The sequence below is a fragment of the Atractosteus spatula genome, chromosome 10, assembly GCF_055471065.1.
Source record: "Atractosteus spatula isolate fAtrSpa1 chromosome 10, fAtrSpa1.hap1, whole genome shotgun sequence".
NCBI classification, from domain to species: domain Eukaryota; kingdom Metazoa; phylum Chordata; class Actinopteri; order Semionotiformes; family Lepisosteidae; genus Atractosteus; species Atractosteus spatula.
The window spans coordinates 22,692,486-22,701,792 of NC_142715.1; positions in this window are offsets into that span (position 1 = coordinate 22,692,486).

Consider the following 9,307-nt stretch of genomic DNA (forward strand, 5'->3'; position numbering starts at 1 on the left):
AAGTGAAATATTCAGCTTCCACACACCCTTCCCCACAGTAACAACCGTTGGAATAGCAAGTGTACATGACAGTAAACAATGGTCAAAGAAAAAACAGGGGTTAAGCCTGCAGTTGTGCAAGTAAAATCACGTATCAAAACAAAATCTATACGTGAGGCTTGGGTCCCATTAGACTTGTGCCATGTGAAACCTGCCCTCCCCTGACTATGAAGTTTGAGGGCATCTTTCAGTTTAAAATCTTTACATACCGTTTGCAATAATATTGATGATTTATCAAATTGGACCCGTCTCTCACCCCTCATTCTGCCTTCTCTTTCTAAAAGGCAATTAAAATCCCCAGCTAAAACCAGTGGTTCCCATCCCAATAAATATTCTCTCAATTCCTGAATGAGGACATATCTGTCGTGTGGGCAACTCGGACAATACACATTTAAAAGTTTAAATTTGACATTCATGAAACCCAGATACACCACCAGTGCTCTCCCTGGTTTCACTACAAGGTACTGACGTACCTCTACCATCTTATTTTTAATTAAAACAGCATCAGATTTATTCTCATTGGACCCGCTCCAGATTGATGGGCCCAATGTCCACAGTTCTTCCATATCCTTATAGCTGTTTTTAAAAGGTAATCCACACTCCTGTAACAACATAATATCAGCATTTACCTTACTCACAAATGATAATATAGTCCTTGCCCTTAACTTGGATCGAATGCTTCTCACGTTTATGGACACAATGTTCAGAGCCATACTTAAAGTTAGACCAGGGGAGACTAAAAACTCTGGCTAGAATCGTTCAGTCTGTGACACCTACTATACAGGCCTTTTTCTTATTCCATTTGCTCTCCTTGCCTCCTCCTCCACCACCCCCGCCATCAATAGGATGGTTCTCCACCTGCCCTCCTTGAGTCTCTAGTTCTAAAGCTGGATCAGCAGGATTGGAGAGAACTAATCCCATGGGAGAACCTGCCATCTGAGGACTCTGAGAATGATCTTCCCTCACTTTTCCACTCGGAGTTAGATCACTTTCTATATCAAATGTCTCAGCAGACCTTTTAGACTGCAACCTCTGTTCTATACACTCCATTTGAGCGCTTTCAGTCTCCACGGGTGGCAGACGATCAGGAGAGATGCTACCACTCAATTCAGAGTCCACCTCACTTTCCACATTATTATCATTCTTTTCTACCTCAGCCTCATCTCCTTCACTCCATTCTGAACCCTCACTCTCTTTTCCACTACTTTCTTCAACGTCAACCACATCCAGTTCCTGATCCAGAACCACTGCTCCAGCCCTAAATGCCTCTTCAAACTCTTGAAGCTGCTTTTGCATCAGTCTTCCCAGTTTTGTTCTATTTGCAAAGGAATTTGGACAGTCTTTAAACACATGACCTTCACACTCACATAGATTGCATTTCCTCACGCTTGTACATTCAGTATATGCATGTCCAATTTCCTTTCACTTACCACACACCACCTTTGTACAGGCATCCACAAAGTGACCCAGCTCCCCACACCTCCTGCACAGTTTTGGCTGCCCTTGGTAGAACACAAGGCCTCTATTTTCACCTAATCCAATCAAAGAAGGAATGTGTTTAAATCCACCATAACCAGTTTTGTCTTCATGCAACGAAACAGGTACTCTCCATGCACAGTTCCAGATCATCATCACCATCATCATCATCCAAGACTTTCTGAGGCTCACCTTTCACTAAACAATACTTAGACAACCATGTCACAATATCTTCCTTCATCACCATCTCATTAAACATGCGAACAATCACAGTCCTATTAGAAAGATCCGTCAGCTTCTGCCATTCAAACATTCTAATCAGGCCCACATCTTTTTTCTCTTCTATTTTTCTCCAAAATTCTTCCAATAACTTTGCCGATTTGAAACTAACGTCAAAACCAATTCCCTTCGGCAAAGTAATTAAGCAATTGACATCTAATGCCCTAATCCTTAACTCTTTCTGTAACACCTTCCTTGAAAAGTCCAACCGTGAAATATCACCCGAGTGAACCGAGCCCTCACCACACTTGAACACCAAACGCGCGCAAAAGTAACGGCGCATGCCGACCCTACAGGCCGCCATGGCCGTTACAAATGTGTCAAAACTAAACAAAAACCAAACCCTATTCCCTTAATCTTATACTCGTACAAAAACTCTACTCTCGACTTCTGGGCTTTAACCCTATAATTCTCCAACACTGGCTGGAGACTCTCTGTGTCCGGGCTCAGCGGTTATATAGGACAGGACTCGGCGAGCTGCAGGTGAAACTCTTTGCTCTGCGTTCCCCGTGCGGAATGCGCGTCTCCTCCCTCCTGACTTGTCACACCGCCTTCATACTCTACAGGGGGGAAAAAAACTCCCCTTTACTGTCTTCATACATCCCTCTTAAATCCCAGAAACACAGAAACTCCGAGGCGTTTTTGTGAGTCAGTACTGGGTTTTTCTGTTTGAGGTTACAAGCAGAAACAATAAAAGCGTTGAAAGCAGGAAGTTATTTCTGCTCGTAGGCAATAACGTGTAAAAATAACTTTTCTGATTCCTAAAACCTAATAAAATCCATGTAAGTCTTCCTTTCGTTCCCAATGCACATTACTGAATATAAACCAGTCAAGTTCAGGTACTTTTCTGATTTATCTGAATAGTTCTGGGGCAGCAGTTACAAGTGCTTACAAACTATTGTTTGATACTTACAAACTATTTTTTTTTCCTTACGAGCTCTTGCCGTTTTTAAATTGAATATTTTTTTCAATTCGCTAAGTCACAAGAAACACCAACAACACTCATCGTAAGCATCTGACCAATCACATTCCTGAATTTTAAACCCATTTAGTATTTATTTTTAAATTGTTTTTTTTTATTTTACACCTGTTTTACGTATTCTTGCTGCTGTCCTTTTACAGCCACTTGGACAGACCGCTCTGCGTTCAGTAAGCGCTGACCCTGCTCTCAGAGCAAATTGCCTCTTTTACATAGCAGCCCCGACACTGAGATTGTAAATTTCTAAGATTGTAGGCTTCTACCTGGCTCGTGTAAATGTTATTCAAGCTCCTCAGTAATAGATGTCTATTATGTAATGAAATGCACCTGAAAGCAAACGCTGGGTCTGTTTTCTTTCCAGCTCAAGTCCAATAGAGGTTTTTTTTTTCAAGTGACATTTACAGGCATCAGACACTTTTTAATAAAACAAAAGTATCCTGAAACAACCTAACTTTTAGGTTTGTTTAAACCTGCAATAAAAAGGCATCTGAAACTTCCAGGATTTCATTTCTGATGTAGCTGTCTTTCAAGTCGGACGTGATGTTTCGCAGATGTCAACTGTGCCTTTTCTCTTGTGTTCAAGGGTATTCGCTGTGTGAGCTCCTCACTGTGTGTCCTGTACTGCTCTTTCATTTAGATTATCTATGGGGTGTACAGACAGAACTCAACCGCATGGTGAGAATTCCAGATTCAGCACCAGCAGAACCTGAAAATCTAAGAACTGGCCCCAACGTGATTTGAACACTCAGCCTTCAGATGGGGAGTCAGACGCGCTACCGCTGCGCCACGAGGTCACACCAAGCCTCATCTTTTAAACCCCCAGAGGAGAAAAATCAGCGTCGCAAATTTTTTTTTCATTCTCTCCTGTGAGGAGCACCGCTCTTCTGAAGAGAGTATCTTCTTCCCAGACCACATTTCATTCTTCCTGCGCAGCCCTTGTGCAGGTGTTGTTCTCGATAACAGATCCAGGAACACTGATTGTTATTCTATTTTTTTTAATTAAGTACCCCATGGTGGAATGGTAGCACGTCTGACTCTAAATCCCGAAATTAAGTTTTCAAAGTACATGGGAGTCAACTGATACAGATCAGGTTCTTCTGCTGCTGCTGAACCCACAGTCTTCACCTTAAAGTCCAATTCCCTAAGCCTGCTGACCTTATATGTCCCATCCCTTCTCGTAAAAACTCGTATTTTCACAGGGTACCCTTCAGAAAACGCAGTATAGAATGTAAAAAACTCCAGTAGTAAAAATTTTACGGAGTGTATCACTTTCACTGAGACCGAGGAGTGTTAAGCTGTTTATGAGTCTTTGTGGCTCGGCTGTTAACCAAAAGGGTGGTGGTTTGAGCCTTCCCAGGGACACTATGAGCCTTTTAATGAACACACCCTCCTCACTTCATTTCTCCATGGCCGGTCTTGTACCGCATTCAAATACTTACTGCCCGTAGAAGGCAGCAGGCTCGTAAACATAGCTCACTGTGTATATAATGTAAAAGCGAAGGTTAGTTTCTTATCTGCATGTTGCAGAGCCTTACGCACCTCGTCCCAACAGCTGGGGTTTGATCCCTACACGGGCTATTAGTTGAAAGACCATTGTATACGACGTGCAACAGATTTATTAAGCTGGCATTTATGTTTCACACTATATTGCGATCTTGAAACCAAAATTATTAGAATGAAAGCTTTTTTACACCGACGTTACTCCTTTTAATATAACCCAGATTGTGAAAACAACTCCGCCCTGTCAAAAGAAAATGTTACACAAAAGTTGGAAAGCACACTCTCAATCCATCTGTATATTTGATTCCACGATCCGTTCAAGGCTGCTTAGTGCTTCACAAGTGTTTCTTCAGGAAGAAACTCAGTTTAGTGAACTACTGTTGTATTTTCACTCATTGAATTTGATCGTTGTACTCTCTTTGCATTCTCAGCAATAATATTTCAAAATTACAGTTCGGATGTATTGGAAAACTTCACAAGCATTATTAGGTTAGGATTGTAAAATTGTATTTTAATATCTTGGTATATTTACCTTCATTTTAATATAGATATAACCATAAATGTTGTTAAGCATATTGTACTTTTGTCGTACTTTTTAAAACATTTTAGCTGAGGACTAAATGCAAGACATCTGTAAACGAAGATATAATTACAATAAAATTGGCAATTAACAGAAAACCACAACTTGTATAATATTTTTCATTGATATCGATGATCAGTTGAAGGATTTGAAGAAACTATTAAAGAAACAGCAGATGATTTTGGTTTTGAACCCATCTTTACACCTCAATAATCCATTTGTCCTCGAAAAAAGAAAAGACAGGCATATTTTGAGTCTCATAATTATCCTCTTCTCGATCCAAAAGAAGCGTATACATTTGATTGCTTCTGTAGTATTTTGGATTTTCTTACGAAGATCTCAAGAAGTATTGCCAGGATCTATATTTAGCGTTCGGTAGCGATAACACTGCTGATATTGATTGAGTAAAAATCTATGATGTATTGACAGCTTTATTTGAAGCGAGAAGTCCTCGAACGCTGCTTATGAAGTGTTGGGATTCATACCTAGAAATACTTTTTGTTTTCCCACCCAAAATGCTGCTATTGCATTACACATTATATGAACATTACCAGTTTTGGTAGCTTCTGGGTGCAATTTTCCAAAACTGAAACTAATTACAATTTTTTTTAAGATGAACCATGTCCAAAAATTGTAAATCATGACTAATATTAATATCAACTGAAATTACTACAGAAAGAAAGATTTAACCGAAACATTCATAAGGCTATGCAAGCCTAAAAAGTAGAACAACTAAATTCATATAACTTTTATTTTTTATTTTTTTTAAATGGGCTCACACACCTGAAGACACTAACGTTTCTCTCTGTTAGAGTATGTGAATAACAGTTTAACCCAAAATGTTTGTAATTGTGATTTTGTTCAAATGCAATAAATCGTCTATCAGCAGTAAGAAATTATTAAGAAAGTAAGAAATTGTTTTATTTCATAAACTGTAAGACGTGAAGAGAGTTTACAATTCGTATCCTTCGTTTTGTCTTTTAACTTAAGCGTTCAGGATCCAAGCCCGTGTGTGGACAGTTGTGTTTCTTGAATCTCTTGTAATCATCAAAAGTCGTTGTTTAGTCCTTCAGTTTTTTCTCGAGTTGTACCATGGATATTTTATACGATGCAGCTTTCAGCTCAGTGCGGAGTGCAGAAGGAGAATTCGCTCGCTGAACGATCTCTCAAGAAATCCCGGGTGAGATTCAACCGGTGGCTTCTTCAACAGCCATGACAAGTCTGAAGACTTCCTCTGAATTTCCTGAATATGACGTTAAATTAGTTCGAATAATTGGTAGTTAACACAACTAAATGCTTTGGAGGTATTTTTAAAACAGCAGAGCAAGACTTCAGGCACTTCGAGTATGCATGAAACTAATTGTGTAAACCTGGATCTATATGAACATGAGTTCTCTTGTTCATAATATCTTTTTATATTTCTTAATTGAATATATCAATTGAGTATATCTGTTATATTTTTGAATGGGATGGGACTGTACACTGGTGGTTCCCAAGGGAAAACGGGGTTATTGAGCCATTGGACATTCAGAGATTATATGTTGTGTGGGCGAATGTAACCGTGTGCGAAAGTAAAAAAATCCTCTTAGATGATCAAAGAATAAGTTGGGTGGGTGAATGTAACTGTGCTCTAACAATCCTCTTAGATGAAGCGCTACAGATGTAGCCCCTGAAAGTGTATTCGACTTACCTGTATAGTACTGCTGACACAAATGTAGCCTCTACTTCAGACAGAAAAGGCAATGTGTTCGCTTAATCGTGTGAAGGATCTCCTTGTGAATCTGTCTCTTTCACCCATGGAAATAGAAGCCATTAGAATATGATACATGTTCACCTTTAACCCCGCAGCTGCCGGACGTGCTTGTTTTAGGACTATTTGCAATGAGTATCACATTAGTAGGTATGTGTCCTTAAAAATGTAAGGGACGTTCAGTTATTTACAAACGGGACAGAGACAAAATAATAATCCTATTTTAACGTGTCCTGCATTTTAACTTACTGAAGAGATACATTGAAATGTTCTGATTCAGAGCCCCTGCAGTTCGTCCAAATTAGAACCACAACAATACTCTTGAGTCCTGAGCACCACACTTAGCACACGATCAGCTGGGTTCTCACTTGTTTAGCACGACTTCTTGTTGCGGTTGAGCTCAGAGCTGGAGATGATCTACATATTCTACCACACTAACTAGTCCTAAACGTAGTACACAGTACACACTTTTTTTAAACAATTTAAAATATTACACAAAGGCTGTAAAGCACACTCTGAATCGATCCGAATATTTGATTTCCGCGATCCATTTAGGCAACAACAGGCAACGTGGCGCTTCTCCAGCAAAGCATTTCTCAGTTTTGTGAACTACTGGTGCTTTTAACACACCAACTTAGATACCTCGTCAGGATGGCCGAGTGGTTTAAGGCGCCAGCTTCAAAGTCTCCTGTCTTTCTATTGCTTGGGTGTTCTGGTCTCTGAATCAAGGCGTGGGTTCAAATCCATCTCCTGACAGCCGCTCTCTTTTCCCTCTCTTCAATTTTTCCCGTCTTGCTGTGCTCGCTGACAACGACAGGAAGAGAAAAACGGAGAAACCGGTTTGCGGGCACATGATGGGCAGGGAAATGCTTCGTGAACACTTACAGGTTATTAGCAGAAAGTCAAATAGGCTTGGATTTCTGCCTTAAGAACTGTTTGGGCTGCCTGTAATCGAGTAAAGATTTACGACAAGCTATGCATTCAAGGGTGAAAGACCGAAATATAAATCCAGAAGATTTATTAAAACATATTGTTTTCCTTGCGGTTTCTCCTGTATTTAATTAAATGTGGCATTGTGAAATCAACCTGTAGCCCTACGGAACGCAGAGTGACAGCGGCAGGAGCAGAGAGGATTATACAGATGCAGCCATTCAAAGTGTGCGTCACAGACACGTACCGCAGGTGACGTCGCTCAGTATGACGCAAGATGACGCGTGGCACCGCAGTAAGTGATTGGTTGACCGACAGGGGCACTCGTGGTCCGTTGGTCTGTCGTAGAAAGACTTACAGTAAAAACATCTTTGCTGTGCCCGTTGTAGATATTGAATTTACCAATGAAGGGAAATCTTAGTAGCTGAGCATAAAAAGAATAGGAGCATACTGTAACGCGTGTGAAGGCCATAAACGATATTAATTTTGGAACATAAACATACAGTATATAGCTGGTCTTGGTACTTTAAAGAAAAAAATACACACCAGTATTCCATTTCTCCCTAAACATTTTAAGCTTTGAAGTCTTTAACTAACGTGATACCGGAGTCAACAAGCATACTTTTAGAATTTGATTAAAAGGGAATATAATATGGAATCGCGTATCTAAGGAATTTAATAATGGTATTCGTGTGCTGCGACAGGGCTGTGTAGGGCTGTTTCGCCTGCCTGTTCATGCGAGCTGTGTTGTAGCCGACTGGTCTAGGTGCGTGCCTAGCAACTGGTAGGTTGTGTGTTCAAATCCAGCTGGTACCGGACTTTTCTTTTAACAAACATTTCTTCGAAAAAATAGAATAGCGATATTATGGACAATCAATTGACTTTTATATTTCAAAATATCGCAACATGATCGATATTTGCGATATTTTGAACATATCTTCCCTTCTGACAGCGGTTCCTCCTTCTATTGTGTGTGTGTGTGTGCAACAGAGTAAATTTTTATAGAGAAATGGAGGCTGGACAGTATGCGTTACAATATAAACATTTATATTGATTTAAATCGTGTTCTGATTTAAATCGCAAACGCGTGTTTAATTATGTGTTTTTTAATCATAATCAGGCTAATGCATTTCTACATTTTCTGTATGAACCAGCTTAGAGGTTCATACAGAAAGACAGCTTGTGTTTAAATTGAGTGTAAGGTAATTTATGCTTCTAAAGTCATGGTCAGCATTTATTATCGTACTGTGCTGTAAACTTTTTCTGTGCCTAGTCACATTATTTTATAGCGTTTTTATTGCGTTATTAAATCTGGTGGCGCTGTGTGTTACAGTAGTTTCCTGACTCCCATGTCACATGGTCTGTGATTGAATCCCATAGAACTATGACTTAATTTTTTAACAAACATTTCTTTGAAAAAATGAAACGTTTCCCTTGGTCAGAGATTAAATAAAACCTCACTCGCACCAAACAAATTTATATTTCTAAATATCACAAAATATGTTCATTGTCTTCCAATCGAGTCGAGTTGACATTGGAAGCCTGCCACACCCGGACTCTTAAACCAACGCATTAGCACGTCAAAGCCCATCGAGGGTATTGAGCCAGTATTGGCTTTAGTATTCCCCCCCTCTCCCCTCAATTCAATTCAATTCAAGGTGTTTTATTTGCATGACAGATGGGTACAAGCAGTGTTGGGTATGTATATTGTAACGCTTACGGCAGACAGGCACTGTGTAAGAGCCGGCGCACCAGAGCAGCGCACCGAGGGAGC